The sequence below is a fragment of the Neolamprologus brichardi genome, chromosome 10 (genome assembly GCF_056152115.1).
Source record: "Neolamprologus brichardi isolate AB-2024 chromosome 10, ASM5615211v1, whole genome shotgun sequence".
NCBI lineage: Eukaryota > Metazoa > Chordata > Actinopteri > Cichliformes > Cichlidae > Neolamprologus > Neolamprologus brichardi.
In genome coordinates, this window is record NC_142113.1 from 31,798,910 (window position 1) to 31,825,780 (window position 26,871).

The 26,871-nt window shown below is 43.9% G+C and overlaps 1 protein-coding gene and 1 pseudogene across 2 annotated transcripts in view; both read left to right on the forward strand.

Moving 5' to 3' along the window:
* Positions 1–26,871, forward strand: part of sgcd (sarcoglycan, delta (dystrophin-associated glycoprotein)) — a 484,520-nt gene that overhangs the window by 337,690 nt on the left and 119,959 nt on the right. The gene's annotated exons all lie outside the window — the stretch shown is intronic.
* LOC148100991 (uncharacterized) lies at positions 15,572–19,528 on the forward strand (annotated as a pseudogene).

The window sequence follows — 26,871 nt, forward strand, 5'->3', positions numbered from 1 at the left end:
TTTGTTTATGAGGGCAGCAACTCAGAGGAAAGCTGCCGGAAAGTGACCAATGATGGAACTAAAATTTTGAACTATGGATTGTGTAAAGCTAGTGTAGCTCAGACTAAAATATGTGGTTTAAAATGAGGGTGAGTTGGGGTTTTAGATGAGATAATCCTCTCCAGCGACTTCTGCATCTACTGTGAAGTGTCCTCCTAGTTAGGTGTGCCCAGAAAACCTCCAAAGGGAGGAACCGTCCTAACCTAATTGCAAAACCACCTTAACTGGCTTCTTTCAGGATCCTTCTGGATGTCTAATCTCTTCACACTATCTCTAAGACTTAGCTCAACCCTGATGAATCATCACCTTACCGTGATGGTAGGGTTTGCATGTCCATGGGATCTTGGAAGCAGTGCTGTCCAGGGCACTAGCCCCTAATAGGGTCTTCCATGGCAAAATTGGACCAGAGGACGGATCAGAGAAAGAACTCTTCAGAAAATCTTAATGAAGTGAAGATTTTTTAGCCTTGAGGGGAACTTGAAGGTGAGCATCTCGTGTGCAGGTCTGGATCTGCTGGTTCATGGGCCCCCCCAATTGTGTGGACAGGGATTGAGTCAGTTGCAGTGTGAGCTGTGCATGTGGACCTCAACACCTCAGTCTGTGGTTGTTTTACCCACATGCTAAACAGGCAGATATTCAGACATTAGAAGATGTTGCATTTTCTGAAGGTGATGTTAACCACAGATAGTGTAGATGTAACTGATGTTTGCTTTGTTTCTGCTGCAGTCCAACAACCTCTAAACAGAGACTAATAATCCAGTCTGTCAGAGTAGCATCGTTGTGCCTCCACGAGGTCTAGGACAAACATACCTGCTGAGAAGAAAATAAGCAAGTGTGTCTCAGAGATGCTGATGCTGAGATCTCCGATGCTGTTCTTAAATGCCCACATTTACTGCAGAGGTTTTCAAGTGCCCATTTTATGAGGTTAATTAACTCTTCTGTCATATTTCATTAGCCATTAGCCAACTTCGCCGAGCTGAGTCACCAAAATGAGAAGTCGAAGTCTCAAACTAACTTTTTTGTGCAGTGTAAAGTGTTCCTATTGTAAAGTGTCCATCCATTAGATGTCTTTCCATCCATTGTCACGTTTTTATGGCATTCGTGAAGTGTCGGTACCACTGTCGATGGATCACAATGAGCCGGGCTGCCGCTTTAAGAGATGTTGTGTTTGCTTGTCTTGTAACCTCATTATTCATCCTGCACTAAAAACATTTTGTGTATGTGTAAATAAACTCTTTATAGACTTCAATAAAAGTTTTATGGTGTTACAGAAGATTATGGATTTCTCTGTTAGACGTTCAGTAACGTTAAAAGAACCGAAAACATTAATGTTTTGCTTCTGTACGTGGAGCTGTGCAGATCAGACTTTTTCACGAGTTTGTATGAACCTGAAATGAAAATATCAGTCAGATCGTCTTGTTTTTGTCCGTCTGTCCCAGTCCCTCGCCCTGTCTGTCTGAGGACATGGAGACCTCCCCTCCCTTTGATGGCGTTTGTGCCTTGAAGACAAGGCTATTCAATCTGAGCAACCCTGAGAGTCAATGAAAGTTTGTGCATCGTAAATTTCTACATGGTGCAGATGAGGGCAAGGTTTTTATTGAAGACTTCTTCGATGGCATCTCGAGCTTCGGGCGCAGCACAAAGACCTCATTTAAACTGTCTCACCCAAAGAAAGGAAGGAGAGGGGAGGAGACGTAGATCAAAGGGAGAGCTTTGTTGGCGCTGCTGTGGCGCTTTGTACTTCAGCTGAGGGGACTACCAGGGGGTTGTCGGCGCGGGGGGGCGGTGGACTTTGTATTCCTCAGTCTGTCTCTTAACAGATTCATCCAAAATAGGTTGTCTCGCAGTTTTATTGAGTTTCATGTCTTAGTTTTCACCAAACTCTCTTAAATTTGCAAGTTTACACGAGTAGTGAAGTTTCTATTTTAAGCTTTTGTGAGGCTGCTTCATTATGATCACTTAACAGGTTCTTAACCTCCTCGTCCTCCACAGTCCCGTAATCATTATGCAGAAAAGCAAGCCTCTACCCATCACATGAAACAGATTTAATCCAGATTTAATTTGCATGTCTGATTTGATGAATATTTTAATGATATGATTTAATGTTCACTTAGAAACATGTTCACTTCCTACCTTTCTGGAATTTTCAATCTTTTCTCGCAATTAACTTGTAGTATTTTCTAAAATAAGACCTACTCATCGTCACGTCTGTTTTCGCATTAGCTTCCCAGCACTGAGGTACCTGACTGACAATCATGGGCTCTGTGTAGAGTCGCTTTGATGTTATCTATTGTAACATTTTGGCATCTGCAATCTTGGTTTTCTGCAGCCAGATTTAGACAAAAGAATGAAGTGCTAGGTTATCAGCTAGCAATCGCAGGCATGGTTAATGACGTGCATCTGCTGACTGCATGGGTGCATCACACAGACACAGGTACAAGGTAATCAGTGTGTAGTGGTACAGAGATAAAGTAATGGGATAGCTCTCACCCAAACTGCAGCAAAGATGGTTTTAGTGGGCTGCAGACAAATATTTAATAGAGCGGCGTGCTACGTTATCAGCTTGCTAATCAGGGTGCATCCTGATGACTGCACGGGTCCATCACGCAGACACAGCAAGCAGAGACAGAGTAGAGGTCTCCTGCACAACTTCATCTACTTCCAAGGTGCATGAAGAAGAACGAAACGCCCGAGGAAATTAAAGCTGCAGCCTGGGATGTGGCCTTCATCGGGGTCGTCCCATTCACACAATTAACCACAGAACGAGCCGTGATACTTGTACTCAGATTTAATTTTACTTGTTAATGAAAGCAACACTTCAAATAATGCATAACTTCAAGACTTAGTAAGGTTGAAATGTGGGAGTTTATAAGAAAATCATCATCCATACATACGTTATGAAGGTGTTTATTTCTCCTGTAATGTTTCTGCATATTAAAATGTGAGTCTACGTGGATTGTCTCGCTTTCGGAGTCGGCCTTCAGAATGTGGGACCTCGTAATCATCGTTTAGCAGCACTGCAGCGGCACATGATTGCATCTTCCCATTTGGCAGTAAACCGCTGTGGTCGTGGCTGTGACAGTGACCGATCTTCGTTTCTGGCTTTGATGAAACTCTGACACAAAGCTGCTCCGAGAACCATAAAAACAATAACCGCTTCCAATTAGCCCGCAGTAATTACTTAATAATCAGCAGATAATTGCACCACTATGATGACTGTCACAATTTATTCATAACTCAGTGTGTGTGTGTGTGTGTGTGTGTTGAGTACTTTTATCCCTATGGATACTCACCATCACTGCAACATTTGAAGGTGAAAAGAGTGAGAAAGTGTAAGAGGAAACTGAGCTGGCATTCACTTGGTTGCATGGTGTTAGTGTTGTGAGGAGAAACACTCAGTGCATCATGGGAATCTCCCAGCAGCCTACAACTATTGCAGTGTAACTAAGGCTACGTTCACACTGCAGGCGAAAGCGCATCAAATCCGATTTTTTTGACCCTATGCGACCCATATCCGATCATGGTGTGACAGTGTGAACGGCACAAATCCGATATTTTCAAATCCGATCTGGGTCACTTTCGTATGTGGTACTGAATCCGATACATATCCGATGTTTTAGAAAGCGACTGCTGTTTGATGGTCACGTCGCATTAAATCCGTCCATTACGTCACTGACACAAGACAGACGCCAATTATCAGCGCCGGAGAAGACATCTCGAACGCTTCCTGGCCATCCGGTGAAACTGTTGGGAAGACAACGTTGGAGAAACGTGAACATTTTATTTGTACTGTATAATCTGCAGATTCTGACAGAAATCTGCAGCTATCCTTTGAAGCAGCGCTCCTCTAAAACAGCAATAAGGATCATTATTAGGTTATTTACATTATTATGTAAATAACAAAATAACTTAAAGCAAAAATTGGGAAACGTGAAGTCCGAAGTCTTTATATTAAGGTCCATCAGTCAAACAATACTGTTTGCTCTGGGTCTAAACAGAGCGCGTTGTGTGTGACATCTTCTTTTGCGCATGCGGGCCGCTTTGAGCGTTCACACTAGAGCGCGTTTGCTGTCGCATTTTATTTGTAGTGTGAACGAGCAGACAAAAAAATCAGATTTGATCAAAAAATCGGAATTGAGCATCAAGACCTGCAGAGTGAACGTAGCCTAAGGGAGGATTCAGGGTCACCTGATCCAGCCCTAACTATATGTTTTAGCAAATAAGAAAGTTTGAAGCCTAATCTTAAAAGGCTCCCCCTCCCATTCTCCTTTTAAATACTCTAGGAACAACAAGTAAGCCTGCAGTGTGAGAGCGAAGTGCTCTAATAGGGTGATGTGGAACTGTAAGGTCATTAAGATAAGATGGGGCCTGATTATTTAAGACCTTGTATGTGAGGAGCAGGATTTTGAATTTGACTTAACTGGAGTAGCTAATATGAGAGAAACATTCTCTCTCTTTCTCTTTTGAGAAGCAAATCTAAATATTAAAATAGTTTCCATTTCCTTAACCTTATAAAGCCCTTTGATGAATGCGGAGTAGTTGCACCTAATTGCCCCTAATTAGCCCTACAATGTCATCCCTGCAATCAGAGACTAATCAGGTCGGCAACTGTTGTCCTGCAGAATGTCAGCTTGTGTCAGATTAAACTGCTTCATCTTGCAGCTGTTTTCATATCACCAACTGTGCGCCGCGAATAATACAGCCTTGCTCGTCTGCGTCTGTAAATCCACCGGCCGCGTGGCATCTTGTGTAGAAGCCACCCTCTTCGATGTGTCTCTTATCCAGCACGGCGAGCCTGCAGGCGTGTGTATTCACACGTCAATCACTGTCAGTGTGAAGACCTTGATGGTGCGCTGACATTGGCCTCGGAGGGCCACGCCATCCATCCCAGATGAAGATGAAGTTAATAGGAAATCTATCGGCCTGTGACACTGACAGCCGCCGGCACAGAGAGCAGAGACTGAGTCTCCGAGAAGACTAGCGACACTTTCACCTGTTCCTGCCTGTGCTCTTTATCTTTTAATGAGAGCAAATAGATGCTTTTACGCTGTTTGCAAGGAAATTATCCTCATGTAGGGGAAATGGTGACTTTCATTAAATGTGCTGACAATCTGCCTAGATCCTAAAATTCATATGGTGCCCTCACAAACATTCAATCTTTTATGATTTATAATTCAGAAAGTTACTGATTTCTACATTAGCATCAAACTGAGGCTAGACACATGTGTTTTTCCATTAGGTTCCTTTCTACACTAGTATGGAAAGTTAATATAAAGAGGACTATTTGTTAAAATAAATTACAGAATTACAATAATAGCAGTTAAATCACCCAAAAGTAAGAATCTAAATGTTGTGCTACTAGTTCTGAGTCTGCACAGTATCCTTGTGTCTATGCATAAGCAGCTATTAGAAAGATAATGTTAGCTATAGCATTATAGCATCTAACAGTAATTCCAAAGTAATAAAAGTTGCATACTGTCAAAATACTTTAGATTAACTAACAGAAATAGAGGCCTAAAGTCTGTTTACTGCAGATCAACAGTATCTGAAAGTTGTGACCTTAAAAAAAAAACAGGAAGAAATCCATCAAAGACCCAACACACGACCTGAGAGATGCATTTGACCCTTCAGCTGATCCTATTGTTCCCTGGCCCCCTCGTCAGGAAAAAGGTGTCCGTCAAGAGGCCGTTCTTAAGGAAGGAAAACGCGGTAAAAGAGCTGAGGTTGGCACATTACACAAGAAGTGGACTGGAAATTAGTGGCAACAGGTCTGATGGAGTGATGAAATGTGACATGTGGTTCAAATTGTCATCAGTCTGTGTGGAGAGACGTACAACAGCGAGGATCTATGGTGGAGGTCAGTCATGGCCTCCCCACAGTCTGGACCTCAAGTATACTGGACATCATCTTAACAGAAAACAGAACAAAGGAAACATCAAAAGAAGTGTTTGAATGTCCTTCAAGAAGCCTGGAGAACTATTCACAGTTCAGACTGTGCTGATGAATAAATGTGAATAAATGACTTTGAAGCTTCTTCAAATTCCTCAAACTCTGTTTTGCCTCACAAACTGTATTTCCATGCATGTTTGCATATTTCAATAAATCTTCCTCGCAAACTACAGGGTGGGCCATTTATATGGATACACCGTAATAACATGGAAATGGTTGGTGATATTAAAGTCCTGTTTGTGGCACATTAGTATATGTGAGGGCAAACTCCTCAAGATGGGTGGTGACCATGGTGGCCATTTAGAAGTCGGCCATCTTGGATACAACTTTTGTTTTTTCAATAGGAAGAGGGCCATGTGACACATCAAAGTTATTGATAATGTCACAAGAAAAACAATGGTGTGCTTGGTTTCAACTTAACTTTATTCTTTCATGAGTTATTTACAAGTTTCTGACCACTTATAAAATGTGTTCAATGTGCTGCCCATTGTGTTGGATTGTCAATGCAACACTCTTCTCCCACTCTTCACACACTGATAGCAACACCGCAGGAGAAATGCCAGCACAGGCATCCAGTATCCGTAGTTTCAGGAGCTGCACATCTCGTATCTTCACACCATAGACTTCAAATGACCCCAAAGATAAAAGTCTAAGGGGGTCAGATCGGGAGACCTTGGGGACCATTCAACTGGCCCACGACGACCAATCCACTTTCCAGGAAACTGTTCATCTAGGAATGCTCGGACCTGGCACCCATAATGTGGTGGTGCACCATCTCGCTGGAAAAACTCAGGGAACGTGCCAGCTTCAGTGCACAAAGAGGGAAACACATCATCATGTAGCAATTTCAAATATCCAGTGGCCTTGAGGTTTCCATTGATGAAGAATGGACCCACTATCGTTGTTCCCCATATACCACACCAAACCATCACTTTTGTTGGTCCAACAGTCTTGGAGGGATCCATCCAATGTGGGTTAGTGTCAGACCAATAGCGGTGGTTTTGTTTGTTAACTTCATCATTCACATAAAAGTTTGCCTCATCACTGAACAAAATCTACTGCGTGAACTGAGGGTCCTGTTCCAGTTTTTCTTTTGCCCATTCTGCATATTCTGTGCCGATCTGGGTCATCCTCGTTAAGATGCTGCAGTAGCTGGAGTTTGTAAGGGCGCCATTTGTGAGTAGCTAATATCCGCCGAAGGGATGTTCGATTAACGCCACTCTCCAGTGACATGCGGCGAGTGCTACGCTGTGGGCTCTTGCTGAATGAAGCTAGGACAGCCACTGATGTTTCTTCATTAGTGACAGTTTTCTTGCGTCCACATTTTGGCAAATCCAACACTGAACCAGTTTCACCAAACTTAGCAAGCAGTTTGCTAACTGCAGCATGGGAGATGGGTGGTCTCGTAGGGTGTCTTGTATTGAAATCTGCTGCAATGACCCGGTTACTGCGTTCACCAGATATCAATTTCGATCCGCTCCTCACGTGTTAACCTCTTCGACATGTCAATGGCTGCGAACAAAGAGAAACTTGTAAATAACTCATGAAAGAATAAAGTTACGTTGAAACCAAGCACACCATTGTTTTTCTTGTGACATTACCAATAAGTTTGATGTGTCACATGGCCCTCTTCCTATTGGAAAAACAAAAGTTTTATCCAAGATGGCCGACTTCTAAATGGCCACCATGGTCACCACCCATCTTGAGGAGTTTGCCCCCTCACATATACTAATGTGCCACAAACAGGACTTTAATATCACCAACCATTCCCATGTTATTACGGTGTATCCATATAAATGGCCCACCCTGTATAATGAAACGAGGGGGGATGTGTGTGTTTGTAAAAGCTTTAAAGGCAATCACAGCGGAGTGGTTTCAAAAAGCTCTGCTGCCTCCTTCCAGACTGCATTGTGTGGTGTTTTATACCTTAGAGAGCTTTTGTGAACTGCTAAGATTTGGAAAGCAGTGGTTTAAATTGGATGTAATACCCAAACAGAGAGAAAAAGATGGCATTTCAGACTCATCCACATTAGCGTGGACATGAACACTCTGGCTGCTCGTCCCCTTTTTCCCACGTTTATTTCTTTTTCCTCCTCTTGTCTTCGTGTGATCTCCCTCTCCTCCCCTTCTCTCTCCTCTCTCGACTTCACTTCCAGTCAGCATGTTTCACCTCATTTGCGCTCCGGCACATTGCCTCTCCTCGCATTCGCGCTCATTTTCTCTTTACCCTTATCTTGCTCTCTGTGTTTATCTATCTATTTTACCCAGTCTTATCTGTCCCCGACTTTATCAGCCCTCCCTCCTGCACTCCTTTCTTTCATCTTTCGTTCTTGGGTTCACTCTCCACCGAACCTCCGCCCCCATCTGCTTTCCCATCCCATTGATGGATGATGTGGCGATGCGTCGAGGGCCTCAATCAGAGGAGCGGGGGGTTCACTGCGGAGAGCAATCTCAAAGCCAATTCCACTGATAGCCATCACAGTGTGTAGCTACATGACGCTGCAGCTATCACCTGTGGAACGAGAGAAAGCGAGCGGCCTCAAAGCGATGCTGCGCCAGGCGGTGCTTTGCTCACACTGTAGGACAGAAGGGAAAACTTTTTGTTGTTGTTGTTATCAAATAGATCAATTGGAAAATGTATTAGTTTGGAGTTTGGCCATGTTGGCTCCTGGCAGCCACACGGGGACAACGGAGGCTGATTGAAAGAGCACTCAGTGATGCGGGAGTGTAGAGGGAATGGATTGCAGGAAACACATTGCTGCTGTCCGAAGGTGCTTAAATTTTACTCTCCGAGTGGGCTCCCAGCCGGCCGGAGGGCTCTTTCTTTTGCATTTGAAACATAAACAGGTTTATGTTGGTTAATAAGAGAATAAACACAGTTCTTCCCTGTCGTAAGGAGGTGACGACATAATGGTTTTCACCTGGCTGCATAATGATGCTCGGTCACGGCCAGTCAGCGTTGTTGCACACTTGGTGCACCTCAACCTTTGATTTTCTGCCTGTAGTTAAAAAACAGAGTTCAATAGAAATCCCTCAGCATCTGAAACACATGTGAAGAGACCGTGTGCAAAAGTGCTCCACTGGTATCATCAGTGTCATCGGATACATAACCATCAATCCATTAGGGTCGGGGGTCAAAATACTGTGAACGAGAGAGAACATCACCAAAATCCTGAGATAGCGTCTTCGAGCAAACTTACATTAGTGCACAGTTGGTTTGTTGTACATGTACAATGACAATAAAGGGCTATTCTATTCTATTCTATTCTATTCTATTCTATTCTATGCTAAATCAATGCTAAATCAACTGTTAAACAACCTTCCTGTGGAACAGGAAGGTTGTTTAACATAAATGTAATTGTTGTATGTGCATTTCTGTTAAATTTGGATTTGTGTTTGTGTAGACAGAAACAAATAACAATAATCATAATCATAATAATACATTTTGTTTAAAAGCGCCTTTCAAAACACCCAAGGATACTGTACAGAGCAAATAAGACAGGCATAAAAACAGGAAATAAACACAATAATAAAAGAAAGTTTAAGAGCATGGAGAAGTTATATAGAGTAGGCAATCTAAATATGTATACATATGTGATTTTTCACAGTTAATAGCTGAATTATCAGAAACAGGTTGCGTGTGAGTGCCAGCTTGACCCCATTCATTCGCAGACAGAGTGACTCTGTCTTATGACAACATTGTAGCAGGTTTGAATCACAGTGTTAATCTGCTTTAACCTCCTAGGACCTGGCGCCCACATATGTGGACATCACATTTTGGGACGTCTAGACCAAAATACTTAATTTTTCTCTACTAGGGCCTGATATCCACTTGCAAGGACATAATACTGCCACTGTTCTATCAAAATGTAAAACGAATGTCCTCATATGTGGATCTCATTTTTCTCATAAACAAAAATTAGGTAAAAAAAAAAAAATCTGGTAATTTGAATGATGAATGTAAAAACAATCAACCCATATAGCAAAGAAAAATTCAAAATGCATGGCATGAAAGAGTTCGGGTCTTAGGAGGTTAAACTAGCTGAACTGAGATAAGTTAATATATTGAATTGAACAAATTTTAGTGTTGAGGATATAATTAGCAGCTGAAAAAAGGGAATAAATAAATGTTATTGCATTACTCAGCATATTGCAAAATGTAAAAAATCACAATAATGTCATCGTTAGTGAAGTAATGTGATGATATATACTGAGGTGTCTGGGAATATCCACCTCTACCTACAACCCATCCGTCTAACTGTCCATCCAGTTAACCACTGAAGCCTTTCTCAACTGTCAGGGTGAGAGGTGGGGTACAGAGTCAAAAGTCTAAAAAAGTGGACTGTGACCAGACTTCAAACTTTTCTTCTGGAAGTGTGATTGTGACATTTGTCCCCTCACCTAGTTTGTGGGATTTTGTTGTTCGTCACATTAAAAATTGAGGAGAGAAGCGTATCCCTGAAGCAAGAATGCTTTGCGGTTTCACATTTGAGCTATTTATTATTATTAGCCGATGTCGAATTAAGTAAAGAATTAAGACTCCACCTGAAGGACTTGGTTTACACAGGCAGCTATTTAATGATAAATAAATACTAAACAAGGATTATGAGCCTGTGCAGACAAGGTTTCAGCATATTGTGGTGGACAGTATGAGTTCCCGAGAACCTGTAGCTCAGATTTGTTGGGCTTTTACTGTTTTCACCCTGACTGTAACAAATTCATGAAAGGGTTTGTTTTGTCTCTTGCTGCGTCCCTGCTCAGGGGCTAGATTGTCTGAAGTCCTGTTTCAAAGGCCTCTTCTGATGCAGCCAAGAAATGCAGCCTGATGTGCCCTGAAATGGGAGGACTCAACCTGTGTATCTCTGCTGCCACAGTCAGTTTCGGGTCAGTCGATTATTTGAAGCCACCGCTGCTGTGTGTGCAGAAAATACTGTGAACATAGCATCTTTCAGATTGTTCTGATGGCCAAAGTTTTTGTTTGTAGTGTAAGCTTTCTAGTTTATTGGCAAATGGAAAGTCCAGTTTGATTAAGGCCAGAGAAAAACTGTGGTTACGGCAAACAAACACCGATAAGGTAAATGGAATGTATTTGTATAGCACTTCTCTTATCGACCGCTTAAAGCACTTCAAACTTCAAGCCAAATTCACCTATTCATGCACGCGTCCATAGGGCGCTTTGTTCTGTGCATACAGCCCTTTATCTGTTATGCACACATTTGTGCACATAAATGGACGCATCGAGGGAATAATTGATCCCAGTGCATCTATTTATGCTAGGGATCAAAACACAGAGCTTACAATTAGTTGATGACCCACTCCTCACGCCCAGGTACCCTGTTTTTGTCAGGTTTAACCTTACACGAGACGCCCTGTGAAGAGGAACCAATGTTATTACTTTTGCCTTTTGGGAGCAAATGCACTTACACAAACTTGCATTAATATTAGACTCCAAGTTTGATCTCTTTCTTACTGTGGGTCCTTCAGATCCGCCTTCTGAACTTGGATTGTGTAACTAACAGTCTGCTTGTGAGCTTTGCTCTGTTTATACCAATGACCTGCCTTTGCACTTGTTTCAAAGGTTATCAGCCCATTAAGTGGTAGTGTTAGGCACGATTTTTAACTGGCAGAAGAAAATTTGATCACATCACTCCGATTTTGGCCTCTTTACACTGGCTTCCAATTGGATTCAGGATCCGTTTTAAAGTCCTTTTATTGGTTTTTAAATCTCTAAATGGTCTGGCACCTGTTTATTTGTCTGACTTGTTGAAGCCCCACGTCCCCACTCATTCCCTTCGGTCAGCTGAGCAGTTGCTGCTTTCGGTCCCAAAGTCACGGCTGAAACTTAGAGGAGACCGAGCGTTCTCTGTTGCTGCGCCGATGCTTTGGAATAACCTTCCTCTCCATATTAGACAGGCTACATCAGTGCCAGTTTTTAAGTCTTTATTAAAAACCTATTTTTATTCCCTGGCTTTTAACTCTGTGGGTAACTGATATTTTTATTTTTATTTTTAATTTTATTACTATGTGCATATTAGTATTGTACAGCACTTTGGTCTACCAGGTGTGTTTTTAAAGTGCTATATAAATAAATAAATGATGATGATAGTTTTCAGCTGTTATCAATGCAAATATCTAATTAGCCAGTCACATGCACGTAGAAAAGGCCAAACGACCTGAAGTTAAAGTTCAAGCTGAGCATCAGAATGTGGAAGAACGGTGATTTTTGTGGCTCTGATTGCGGCTGGTTGTTGGTGTCAGACAGTCTACTGTGAATATTGCGGAAACTGCTGATGTGCTGGGATTTTCCCACACGACCATGGTCCAAAAGGATGAAAATATTTCTACTGCAGAAAATGGTCAAAGTGCTTCAAACCAATCTGAAGGCAACAATAAGTCAAATAACGAACTCATTACTGTCACGCTGGACGGAGGCCAGCAACTTGAACAGAACCCAAGCGCAGACACACACAGCGGAGGCAAGAGGGCGTTTTAACACAATTTATTGGTGAATATATAATATGGGTGAAAACACAATAACGTGGCAGACTGCGGTGTGGAAACGTAGCCGTGGAACTATTAGCTTGGCATGAACGTGAGGACAACTGGATCTAGGCAGGTAAGTATTGGTCACACTGGGGAGAGAGGAGAGCGGAGTTAGAGCTGGGTTGAAGTGGATTACCAGAGAGGGTAAGTATGAGAGTCTTTTCAGCTTACTTGCAGGAGGTGGAGGTGTGGTATCGAGGGGGAGGTGAAACGGCTGACCTGGGGTTCGTTGGATCCAAAGTGGTGAGTGAGCAGGAGGGCAGGCAGGTGAGGTTTGGAGATATTTCCCAGTGAGGTGGAAAGGAGCTGAGATCCAAGTGGATCCAAGAAACAGCGTGAGTCAAACAACTTGAGATTAGCAGCATGAACATGGGAGCCGGTTACCAACATCAGGTAGTTGACGAACTGGCAGGGAGGAGATGACAGCGCAGAGCTTAAATCCCTCTTTGGCCTGATTGCCCCAATTAGCTCCAGATGCGTGAAGCTGAGGAAGTCCTGCCCAAGGGCGGAGCCAAGGGTGCTCTGGCACTGATGGAAAATCCCAGCTGCTCACCCAGACCATGACAATTACAACAAAGACAACAAAGACGCAGAAAAGGAACCATCAACCCACAACACATCAGACCTATGAGCAGATGGTTTACAGCAGCAGGAGACCTGAATGGTTTCTACCTACATCAACAAAGAACAGGAAACGTGGGCTACAGTTCACACGGCTTCACCAAACCTGGAAGAAGTATCGCCTGGTCTGATGAATCTCAATTTCTGCAGCAACATTCAGACGGTAGGGTCAGGATGTGGTGTAAACAACATGAAGCATGCAAGGACTGTGTGACGCCATCAAGAGGAATGTTTCCAACACCTTCTTAGATCTATGCCGAAAAGATCAAAGGCAGTTCTGAAAGCAAAAGGGAGTCCAACCCAGTAGTAGTACTGATAGAAGTGAAGCAGGCATCCTCTGCCTACAATCTATCAATCCATTCCCTCAACTGCTTATCTAATTCAGGGTCCTGGGGGTGGCTGGAAGCTATCCCACCTGTCATGGGAAAGATGCTGGGTACACCAGGACAGGTTACAGTGCATCGCAGGGCTCAGAGAGACGAAGGACTATTCACCTTCTGCCGATGTAGAATTACCAAATAATTTAAGTGTATCCAGTTTAAAACCTTAAACTCTAAATGGAGAATTTAACTGAAGTATTAGTGGAGATAAAGAACATAACACACCAAATGTAGTGAGGTTACATTTAGCCAAAAAGATTTTAAAAAGCCTCTTTGTTGGATCCAGTTACCCAAGTTCTCTCTTACTGGGTTGCTGTTTGTCACTGACTTCTGACCCTGTTTGTAGGCAGAGGAGAGCACACAACACAGGACAAATGTTTCTGTATTTCACAGCTCCTGATGTTTGCTCTTCACACTCTGTGAAAATAAAAGAAGAGTTTATATTTTCTGTTTATTGAAAACAGAAAAATAAAGTATCCACCTACATTAACGTACCCTCTGGCATCTTATCGTCTTTATTACGGGCCTAGTTTTCTTCAAGTGTAGCACTGAACTGTGCAGCACTTGATCCCAGAATAACTTGTGCTGTGTAGGAGTATTCAAACGCAGCTTTTACTTTTAAGCATGCAGAAGTGTGATTAGCTCGGTGGTGTACGAAAAGTCTCACTCCTTGTAGTATTTCCCCCGGAGACGGCTATATTTGCTTTAGCCTCGGGTGGTGGCTTGATGCATATCGATGCAGACGCTCAATAATAGGCCAAGAGCTCCACATTATTGACAGCAGCGACTACTGGCTCTTTGAAGACATCTGCTTCGGTGAAGGAGAAGCAAGAGCACGACAGACAGAGAGAGATGGTGTGGATAGAGAGATAGGATACAGATAAGAGGACAGATATGAGCAGAGAGAAGATGCAGTGTTACATCAGTCTTTATATGTGCTCCTCGCTGCTCCGCTCCCCCTTCCTTGTCATCAACCCCTCTGTCTCTGCTGTAGCACACAGCTGGGCCAAATAAATCTGGAGAATAAGACAAGGAAGTGGAGGCACAAATGTTATTTGCAAGACAGACATTTCTTCCTGCGCTTTACCAACACAGGTCCAGGTAAACAGAGAAGCCGTGGCTATAGCACACATTCTCAATGAAACAAGTAAACACGCACGGAAAACAATATATTCTCAATAACTATCAAGCTTATGGGGAGGTGACAGTGCAGATCAGTTTAGTCCTTATTGCAGCAAATGCTGTGGAGAGAGAAAGGAACAAAGAGCAAAAAAAGGGATTAAGATAAAGAGAGTCCTGGACATGGGGGGAGCTCGGTATATGTCTGATGAGTTATATACAAATCTGTCACGGCCTCACAAATGTAAGGGAAATAAGACACAGGCTAAGAGCTAAAGGCTGCCACCGACAGTTTAAACAGCATAAATTGACGGGCAGGTTTATCTGAAATGTAGGCAAATATTCCTGCAGCTCACCTGGTTTAACTTCTGAGAACACTGATTCGATGTTATGATTGGGAGTAGGGATGCACCGATACCACTTTTTTGGAAACGAGTACGAGTACGAGTACTTGCATTTCAGTACTCGCCGATACCGATACCGAGTACTTAATAAAAACATGATTTAAATTTACAGGTAACAGCTTTAGTCCTATAATTTAACAAAAAACAAACAAACAAAGGACTAGTTTGGAATTAAGAACATTTATTTAAAATGAAAAGCATGTTGTATGCAACATATTACAGAATAAATGATTATAAAAATGATGACTGATTCGATGTTATGATTGGGAGTTTCGATTTTACTCTTCCTACATTTTATACTTACATGATTTTTAAATAACAAATGTTTTACAAAGAGAAAAAAAGTGACGTTGTGGCGGACCACCAGGTGGCTCCACTCACACCCAAGTTGAAGGGAAGTGAGGGGTGGAGATTTTGGCGCTAACTTTATGTGATGTTCTGAGAGTCTGTTAATAAAGTTGGAGTGACTGAGACACTGAGACCTCTCCTGTCCTTATTACATTACCTCCACATTGGTGACCCCTGTAGCGAACATGCTAAGGCTCGACGACGAAGCCAGCTCCGGCCTGGAGGCATCGGCTGCCGCTGGACTTTCACCTCCGCCGATGGCTGCGTTTGCTGTGGCGCTTAAATTGCCGGATTTTTGGCTTCACGATCCTCCTTCATGGTTCGTGCATGTAGAAGCTCAGTTTGCTCTTCGTGGAGTTTCAGCCGACGATACTAAATACCACCATGTGGTGGCCTCACTTGACCCGCTGTCAACCCGCCGCGTGATGACTCTCCTCCGGGACCCCCCAGCCCAAGGCAAGTACACCGCCCTGAAGGCGCTGCTGCTGCGGCGTTACTCCCTCTCTGATGCTGAGCGGGCCGAGAAACTCCTTTCCCTCGCGGGCCTGGGCGACGGCACCGCTCTCGAGCTCATGGAGAGCATGCTGTCCTTGCTGGGCACGGATGACGGAGGATTTCTCTTCACCCACCTCTTTCTCCGACAGCTGCCGGCTCCAGTGCGCGCTGGCCTTGCCAACTCCCCGCTATTGGCCACGAAAGACTACCGCTCCCTTGCGGAAGAGGCGGATCGCATTCTCCTGGCTACCAGGAGTTTCGGCGTCCAGGCGATTGTTCAGGACTCACCAGCGTTTTCCCCCGCCCCCTCACCGATGCTCCAGGGGCCCTCCGACTCGTCCACGGTAGCCGGAATCGCTGCACGGCGGCACCGCGGAAAAGGGCTTTGCTTTTATCACCAGCGTTTTGGAGCGAAGGCACGGCGCTGTCTCCCGCCTTGCACTTTCCAGACCCAGGGAAACGGGCATGTCAGCGCTCTGTAGCAGCCGCGACCGCTGGCAACAAGGAAAGGCTGCTTTTCTTAGAGGACTCACGCTCGGGGAGGCGTTTCCTGGTGGACTCCGGCTCACAGAAGAGCCTTCTTCCCCCGGCTGGCTCGGACAGGCTAGCTGAGGGCTGCGGGCCATTGCTAACAGCGGCTAATGGCTCTCCCATCAAAACCTTCGGTGAAAGGTTGGTGACTGTTTGCTTTCATGACCGTGACTTTCAGTGGAACTTTGTTGTTGCTGCTAGTTCTGTGCCTATAATAGGCGCTGATTTTCTTTGTGCCCACGGACTGCTGGTTGATGTTGCTAACAGACGTTTAATTGATGCTGTGTCATTTTCCTCATTGCCCTGTTTGACTCGGGGTGCTCAGCCCGTGGTGCATGCTAACTCAGTAGATTCGGGTGACGTTTTTCAGTGTTTGCTTTCTGAGTTTCCCTCACTCACTGTCCCCACTTTCTCGAGCACGGTGACGAAGCACGGGGTGGAGCATTACATAACTACAGTAGGGCCCCCGGTGTTCGCGCGCGCGCGCCGCCTCGACCCTGCCAAACTGGCTGTCGCTCGGGAAGAATTTGCCACCATGGAGCGTCTGGGCATCGTGCAGCGTTCGAATAGTGCCTGGGCTTCCCCGTTACACATGGTGCCTAAATCTGATGGTCGGTGGCGACCTTGTGGGGATTTCCGTCGTCTTAATAATGTCACAGAGAACGATCGTTATCCCATTCCCCACATCCAAGATTTTTCCGCCCATCTTGCGGGGACCTCGGTTTTTTCGAAGATCGATTTGGTGCGGGGATATCACCAAGTTCCCGTGCGCGCAGAGGATGTCCCCAAAACCGCCGTAATTACACCTTTCGGCCTTTTCGAGTTTCTGCGCATGCCATTTGGCCTGAAAGGTGCCGCCCAAACCTTCCAGCGGTTGATGGACTCGGTCTTGCGCGGGCTGCCCTTTGTTTTTGTATATCTTGATGATATACTGGTGGCCAGCAGCTCGAAGGAGCAGCACATGTTCCATCTGCGTGAGGTTTTTCAGCGTTTGGCGGAGCATGGACTGATTATTAATCCGTCTAAATGCCAGTTTGGGTTGCCGGTTCTCGATTTCCTTGGGCACCGCATTTCCGCCGAGGGCGCGGTTCCGTTGCCTGACAAAGTCCGAGCTGTTTCGGAATTTCCGCGTCCCACGAATGTTAAGGCACTGCAGGAATTTTTGGGGATGGTGAATTTTTACAACCGTTTTCTCCCCAGAGCGGCACATCTGCTGAAGCCCCTTTATGGGGCGTTAAAAGGTAAGAAAGCTAATGACTCCGTTGACTGGTTTCCGGAAAGCATCCAAGCGTTTTCTGATGCTAAGTCTGCGTTAGCTAATGCTGCCCTTCTGGCCCACCCATCCCCCTCAGCGCCGATTGCGTTGACCACCGATGCGTCAGACATAGCGGTGGGTGCGGTGCTGGAACAGCGAATCTCGGGTGTCTGGCATCCGCTCGCCTTTTTCAGCCGTACGCTGCGTGACAGCGAACGCAATTACAGCGTTTTTGACAGGGAGCTGCTGGCGCTCCACCTGGCGACTCGTCATTTCCGTTTTTTTCTCGAGGGTCGTCACTTTACCGCATACGTGGACCACAAACCCTTGACGTTTGCCATGTCCAAGGTTTCTGATCCATGGAGTGCACGCCAGCAGCGCCAGTTGGCAGCGATTTCTGAGTTTACCACGGACATTCGGCATGTGGCTGGTAAATCCAATCATGTGGCTGACTGTTTGTCCCGTGCGCTGGTTTCTCCCGTCTTTCTCGGCATAGACTACTCCGCCATGGCTGGCGATCAGAGCAGTGACCCAGACATCCTCGCGCTTAAATCCACCCAGACGGGCCTCATACTGGAGGACAGACCCGTGCAGGACGGTGGTCCCCTGCTCGTCTGTGACGTTTCCACCGGCCGCCCTCGCCCAGTGGTTCCCGTTTCCTGGCGTCGTCGAGTTTTTGACTCGGTACATGCTCTCTCTCATCCGGGGGTCCGGGCCTCTGTTAAACTGGTCAGCTCTAAATTTGTTTGGCCAGGCCTTCGCAAATCTGTTAGGGAATGGGCGTCGGCGTGCATTCCCTGCCAGCGTGCGAAGGTTCATAAACACACCAAGGCGCCCCTGGAGCAGTTCTTCATACCCGGCAAGCGTTTCGATCATGTGCATGTCGATCTGGTTGGTCCTCTGCCGCAGTCACAAGGTTTTACGCACCTTTTGACTGTTGTTGACCGTACCACCAGGTGGCCGGAGGCCGTCCCCCTGGCGTCCACTACCGCAGCAGTGGTGGCCAAGGCGTTTTTGTCGACCTGGGTCTCGCGTTTCGGCCCACCCGCGGACATTACATCAGACAGAGGCCCCCAGTTCATTTCCGAGCTTTGGTCGGCCATGGCTGATGGACTGGGGGCTAAAGTCCACCGCACAACCGCATACAACCCGCAAGCTAATGGGATGTGTGAACGGTTCCACCGGTCGCTCAAGGCTGCTTTTCGCGCCTCCTTAAAGGATGGCAATTGGGTTGACCGCCTCCCGTGGGTTTTGCTTGGGCTGCGCTCTGCGGTTAAGGAGGATCTCGGCGCTTCCCCAGCTGAGCTAGTGTTTGGTCAGCCCCTCCGCGTGCCTGGAGAATTCTTGCCCGAGAACCCTCCCCCATGCTTCGATCCTTCTGTGCTATCTCTCAACCCGCTTTTGCACTCGCTTCGGGTTCCTGGTCCGGTGCACCATTGCGTGCCTGACACTTTTGTTCCAAAGACTTTAGAGACTGCCAAGTTTGTTTTTGTCAGGCACGATGCCCACAGGACACCGCTGCGGCCGCTGTATGACGGCCCATTCAGGGTTATCGAACCGGGCCAGAAACATTTTGTTTTGGATTTTGGGGGTCGAAGGGAGACTGTGTGTGTTGACAGACTTAAACCTGCACATGTTCTTCCGGACAGTAATGTAGTGCCGGCCCAGGCCCCTCGCCGTGGCCGCCCTCCTTCGATGGGGTTGACAGACTCTGGTTTTCCCCCCAGGACTACCCCCGGACCACCGGCGTTTGAGCCTTCTTCTGCCTTTCCTGCTCGCCTTCACCAGCCTCGTTCACAGGATGGACCTTCCTCTGCCTGTTCTCTCCCTCCCAGGTTCAGTCGTTCGGGCCGTTTGCTTAGGCCCAGGGTCCTGGACTGAATAGAGACCTTACTGTGTGTTCAGGGGGGGGTATGTGTGGCGGACCACCAGGTGGCTCCACTCACACCCAAGTTGAAGGGAAGTGAGGGGTGGAGATTTTGGCGCTAACTTTATGTGATGTTCTGAGAGTCTGTTAATAAAGTTGGAGTGACTGAGACACTGAGACCTCTCCTGTCCTTATTACATTACCTCCACAACGTGTGTGAAGTTGAACCCATTCAACAGCTAATCTTAACACCAGTTCTGCCAAATCTCTCATTTCGTTTGGTTGGTTTAGTCTTCTCAGGGATCCTGCTGCCTCTGCAAGCTGCTTTGTAACCCAACCCCAGCTTTCTCTCTTAATGACTCTTTTTCAATAAGAGACCTTTTTGATTATTTTGATTTTTGATTTTATTGATTAGCATTCAAATATCTCAATGAATACAGAACAAAGATCTACCACAAAGCAAGAAAGCATGAGACAAGGCTAATCAAAAGGTATTGGCTGAAGCGTTTGCTTATTACGCCAACCCTTTTAACAAAAGATGTTTTTGCATACAGCTCCTGTACACAGGACTCGAAGCAAAGAATAAAACAAAGCAAAAACAAACAAACAAAAAAACTTTCCACCTTAGATAAGTAACTACATCAAGGCAAAACAGTCAAGAGTTTCAGTTTTATTATTTTTGCTCTTTTCATTCTTGATTTATATATTTTTCTAATACTCTGTTTTTAAACATGTTTTTAAACAAGGAAAAAGAACCACACCTTTTTAAATCACTGTCATAACTGTTCCACAGGTTAACTCCTCTAACAGAAACACATCTCTGCTTTAAATTTGTCCTTAACTTGTTTTTTTTAAAGAAATCTGTTCCCCTTAAGCCATATTGACTCTCTCTGACTTTAAACAGCTTCTGAGTCCTGCGGCAAAGCAAGTTATTTTGTGCTTTATACATTATCTGTGCCATTTTATATTCAACTAAATCATAAAATTTCAGGGTATTCAGATTAATAAACAGAATGTTAGTTGGTTCTATATAGTTTGATTGGTTTATAATTCTTATAGCTCTTTTTTGTAACTTGAAAATAGAAAGAGTGTTTGTTTTATATGCATTACCCCATATCCCCAATAGCGATGGTTTTTGACATTTTTGTTTTCACATGGTTTATATGAGACTTCCAACTCAGCTTATCATCAATTATCACTCCAAGAAATTTATTTTCGTTCACTCTTTCAATTTAACCCTGATTTTAGATACATTTTTCATTTGTCTAGTACCAAAAATAATCAATCACCTGCAGTGTAAAAGGGAAAACGTTAACATCACAACCCTAATCAACGTTAGCTGTCTGTTATTTTTTAAATAAAAGGTTTTTTTATGCACGAAAACAATGAAATTACTTATAAATGTGGTCAAACACTGCTGCAATGCAAATGTACTGTTGTTAACTGCACGCTGCTGTTAATTTGTGATCAGAGCTGAAATATGAGTTTTGACATCTAACTTAGAAAGAAAGAAAACGTATTATTACTATAATGAGTTTTTACATAAAGGTTAGATAAAAATGTCATATTTATTAAATCTTACTGTTAAAATGGTATTACTATATATACATTTAATCAATTTACCTTTTTAAAATCTCCAGAAACTCCTGATCACAGTTACAGTACACCATTGATTATAGATTGCATCAAATACAGGCGAGTGGACGCTTTCAGACCCCAGAGAAGCAAAATGCATCGAGCCAACAGCGTGTAGTTCCTTTGGATTTGGCAATAATGGTAGCTGATGGTAACGTTGCTGTCGACCTGCTTGTGGTCTTTTGAGAATAAAGTAGGACTGGCAGATCCTCCCATGGATGACAGGCTTGTTTATTGGGCATAAAATTGCTCTAAAATGCCGACCTACTGTTAAAATATTAACGTATAACTGTGTCAAAAGCTCCTAAACTGGTGCTCTCCACTGAGTATCTTGAATTCTCTCCATTTGGGTGCATTAGAAATGCATTTCATGTTGCTGGCACATGGAGCCGATCATTGTTTTACTAAAGTTTTGCTTTAATTAAATAGTTTTTGCTGCACATTCCCCAAAAAGCTACTGATGACCAAGAGCCGTGACCATGGAGAGCATATTTTGGTTGGCTTCAGGGTGATGACTTGATGATGGAAGTAAAAATATCTGGACACTGAATCGTACTGTGAAGGCTGTTGGTGCCCATTAAATAGCATTTAAATAGTCAACAGCAGCAGCTCTGAGATAAAATTATAGATACTGAGTATTCTTAGTGATATTCTCAGTGCTATTGAACAGCTTAGGCGTTATTGTCAAAGCAATGGCTGCCGTCTGAATCGTGTCATAATCTGCTCTGTTCGTTTTGCTCTGACAGAAGGTTACTTTAGATTTCATGCCGCCTGAGTAGCAGCAGCTTTCAGTTCAAGCGGCAGACAAGGAGGGACAGAGGTGAAGAGAATGAATGGATGTAATGGAAGAAAATGTATTATTGCTGTTCAGGTAGAAATATCGAGTGATGGTAAAAATAAAAGAGGGCCAGGAAAAACCACGTAGCCAGAGGTATCTAAAAGTGACAAACAGGATGATCAGCACGGGGCCTGAGCAAGGGGCAGGATTGCAAGAAGATGATTAATGTCAAACTGCGAATCGCAACGAAGAAGAGAACAATGGGAGGCGAGGGTAGAGGGTAGGGGAGAAGAGGTAAGAAGGCACACCTGACTGTTCAGAGGCCTCTGTCCTGGTCAGAGCCATCCTGAATTATTCATGGCTCGCTGTGCCGGCTGCAGTGCACTGCTCACTGCAGAGAATAAAAAAGGAAAAGGCGAGGCGAACTGCAGTTTTTCAGAAAGGTGAAGAATTAGATTTCAACTTCCAACTTATAGAAAGAATGATGTCATATCGAACATGGCCGCACAGATAACCACCCGAGTCACCTCGTCAGCGCGGCTTCATGTATCCAAAAATACGTCTGAAATTTAAATTGCTGCTTTTGTCCTGCAGTTCTTGTATCACAGCTGTGACAGCTTGGAGTCTTTCATCCATAATGTGAACCGTGAAAACTGCTTGGTTAAAACAGTGGCAGCAGGGAGACTTTGTCATTTGCAGAATACTTGGCTTGAATTGAAACAACAAAAGCAGAGTCACGAACACAGACTGAGGATTTTGTGCCTCTTGTTCCCCCTGAAAGAGTCGAGACGAGGTTACGTTCAAAGTTATTTCTTTTCTCATTGATTTTAATGTAATTTTAGTGCAAAATAAAAGTTTTATCTACATCTAATCATTATCATTTGGCATCACTGAGAGGTGTAGTGTTTAAGTCACAGCTATAGGATGCAAATCCTGAAGTGTGGGTAGTGCATATGCTATGGATCAAGCATGTATTTCACATTTAGAAGCAGCCGATTTGGTGTAGTGTAGAATAAAAAGGAACTGCTTTCAAACTCAGCCCAGCTTTTAGTCTCTCTGTGGTGCTGACACTCTGATAGCAAACGAATACATAAACATACTCGTATTAAACGGTTTGTTTAGCGACCCCTATGTTACTGCATACTTCCTTGTATAGGGTGTGAATTTTAATAGAACCATGCTGTGATGATATAACAGGGCTTACCAGCACTAGCTGCCACATTTTATCAACTTTTATAACTTATTTAGCCTCAGACTGCACATAGTGTCCAATTCTTCTTTACTTAATACAATAATTGAATATGCATAAATGCTAAACTATGTCACAACACCAAGTTGTAGCCTCAGTGTCTACAAATGATTCGTAGCTGTTAACTAGCCAAACAGCTAACATTAGCACTTTGTGGCAACTGTTGTTTGCTTTGGCGCCATGCAAATACAACTAAACTGAATTACACAAAACTGTATCCAATCTTCCCACAAGATTAATTTATGTTCTCAACATATATAAAAGCAGGAAATCACTGTTTAGAAATCCTCCAGCTTTGCTGAACCTCATTGAAACCAGGCTGTGGAATCAGGGGCCACTGTATGCTTGGTAAACACTTACTGTTTCCTTTCTGACTGTATTAGGGACTATAATTCACAAAATAAACTTATATAATAAGTCTTAAAACAAGCAATTGAACTGGTCATGAAAATGTTTACTGCGCATTAAGAGCAACGGCCATTTTCCCATAGACCCCAATGCCACAGGCGTTGCCCCCGGTGGTCACATAAAAAGAAAAATGAAGGTTTCGGGCACATCCACATCACTTATCTACGGAGCCCCTCTGATGACATGGTCCTAAAAATAAATAAATTGTGGCCACAAAATACTTATTTGTGCCCACGAAACACTTGACCGATTACCGTGATCCTTCCCAGGCCCTTGCAGTTGGTTCACAATAAAATCTATCCCGGCGTCCAGGTCGTACTTACGTCTGTAAAGCAACTGTTTAAATGTCTCTCCGTAATAATGGTTCCTTGCATTGCAGGCTTTTTCCTTTTTTTTAGCTCATTCCCAGCCTAAAATAAAAGTCAATCAGACTGTCTCTGTCCACGGTGTATAGGTTTAGCCTACTCTCATGCTTATGTCTCTACGCAGCTGTCCAGGAATTGTATCAATATGATTGTGCGCACGTTATCTATTTCGTTGCCACGTTATTCCCAATTCGTGCCCACAAATTAGCATTTTGTGCGCACATTATACCTATTTTGTGCCCTCGAAATAGTATTGCGTGGCCACAAATAAGTATTTCGAGGGCACGAAGTAGTATTTTGTGGCCACAATTTATTTATTTTTTGGACCATGTCATCAGAGAGGCTCCGTACTTATCAGACCCTGAAGCTACAGAAATTCCATAAAGTCTGATTGCAGGTATAGTCTAATAAACTATGACCTCATGCTTTTTAATTAATAGTTAGGCGTGGGGGGGCTTTGATGGTAAACCGGAAATATATCAGAATAATAGAGTTCATAAAATAATTTTTCCTCAGGCTCGGCCACTTGAATGAGACTGGATCATAACCAAAAAATAAAGTTACAGAAATGCACAAAACTCAGGTATAACCTTAATCATTACACCCCTGGTGGTGAGTAACACTGCCATCAGCAGTGTTGGGAAGGTTACTTTTAAAATGTATTTCATTACAGATTACAGAATACATGCCCCAAAATGTATTCTGTAACGTATTCCGTTACGTTACTCAATGAGAGTAACGTATTCTGAATACTTTGGATTACTTAATATATTATCATGCTGTTTACAACTACATGAATGTACTATTGCTGTGATTTATTACTGTTACTGAAGGTCCGCGGCTCCGAACCGTAGTAAAGGGACCTCTGGCTAATACGGTGGGTTCTGTGTCGGCTCGTAGCCGAAAACTAGCTTTACTTTGTTGTCTGGGTCAACTTTGCTAGCAGAGACAGAGAGAGGCGTTGAAAGGCTGCTCCAACAGAACTTATTGTTTTTGGAGGAAAACACGAACACAATCGAGTCTTAATAGCTTACTTACAACTGGGCTCGTCAGGCTCTCTTCTTGGCTGCAGTGGTTATTATTATATTTACATGCTTCCAGCTCCCGTTTCTGCTCGATGACAGCTCGTACTTTTCCTTTTTCTCCCTCCCTCGCTCACAGACACATAACGGGTATGGCAGTCCATTCTCCCTGCAGCACGGACTACACTGCCCATGATGCTACATTCTTTAAAGCTATACCTGTAGCATTCTGCCTGTTAGCTTAGCACAACAACAACAGGCGCTCTCTCACCCAGGAAACACGCAGAGAGAGAGCGTCACCCTGTAACCATGGCAACCGTAACGCTGCCGCCTGGAACAACAGAACGTAGCTGTCAAACAAAACCCAAACAGTCCTGACCCGCCACAATATGAAACAGGGAAGTACCGCCGTGTAATCCATTTATTTCAACAAAGTAACTGTATTCTAAATACCACCTTTTTAAACGGTAACTGTAACGGAATACAGTTACTCATATTTTGTATTTTAAATACGTAACGGCGGTACATGTATTCCGTTACTCCCCAATACTGGCCATCAGTATGATTACTGGCTCTTGAATGGACTTTACATTAATTTCTGATGAAGCCGAAAAGTCCATCAGAGTCAGTTTATTTGATTATTTTATCCCATAATTAAGTTTGGATTTTTCTGAACCTCAACATTCAACCATTGTGTTTTAAAGAAGCAAATCCATGTAAGTTGTTTATCTAAATGTCGGCCTACTGAGAAAGAGTGTATTCTGATATCTCAGCAGAGGAGAAAATGTATGAAATGTAGAAATAGAGATTCTGAACTGTCTGAAGCACAACATTTTTAAGCTTTATGCATCTTCAGGGATTTTAAACCTTCCGCTGGGCCGAACCCCTGCTGGACATTTCAGTAAACATGCATCGCATGAATCTCTGGTTACCCCTTAGAGTACCTGTGCTCCTGAAAAATGTAGAAGACGGAAAATAAACACATCTTATTTCTTACCGTTGGCTTTCGTCATCAAAGTTTCAGGGATTGAGTTTAAATGACATCTGTGGGCCTTCGCTAACGGCCCCGCTGATTTCCACCAGGGGATAATTCGCAGTCGTGACACGTCCAGGACTCACCTCTTCGTTTCTGCAGCGGTGCCAGAATTTTAATACGTTTTGCACAGCGGGGGGACGGATTACATGGAGGAGGCTTGCAAACCATCCTCAGTTACTTTGGGATTTCAAGGGTCCTGATCTCCATTTGCTCGTTGGAACCGGGGATCAAAAGACGGAGGGAAAACAAAAAGAAGAGTCTTTGCAGGAGGAGATCACATGAGCAGATAGCTGGCTTTTTTCTCTCTTTTCTTTATTTCACTATCACACTCTGTTATCTGGAGACAATCCAGTGAGTAATCTCATATAATATATATAATGACTGGATGGAAAGTGAAGGGTCAGCTGAGCCCGTTGTGTTTGAATCAAAGCAGCTCAATAGCAGATCTCTTACCAAATCTCCTCTTATCTTCAATGGTTAATATCCTTTGGTCTCTGCTTTGTAGACAGGCGGAGGCAACAGAAGCCTCTGTAACCCGGCTGCAATACCTTCGAATGACTGGCAACTTCTGTTGTATTTATAACAATCTGACAGTGTAACAGATGTGGTTTAGTTTCAGATACCTTGGCAGGATTTTGTGCTCCTTCGAAGCACTTGAGAATTTGCTTTGTGACTAATTTCTTGTAATTTCACTTTTGCAGATATGTTTGCACAGATTCTGTTGAGAATGTAAAGTATTTGCCCTGTGCCACCTTAACTTGCTTAATTTACCAATCAGGTGTTTCGTATCCATGAGCATTTGTGGGTTCAGGTTTTGTAAATGGACT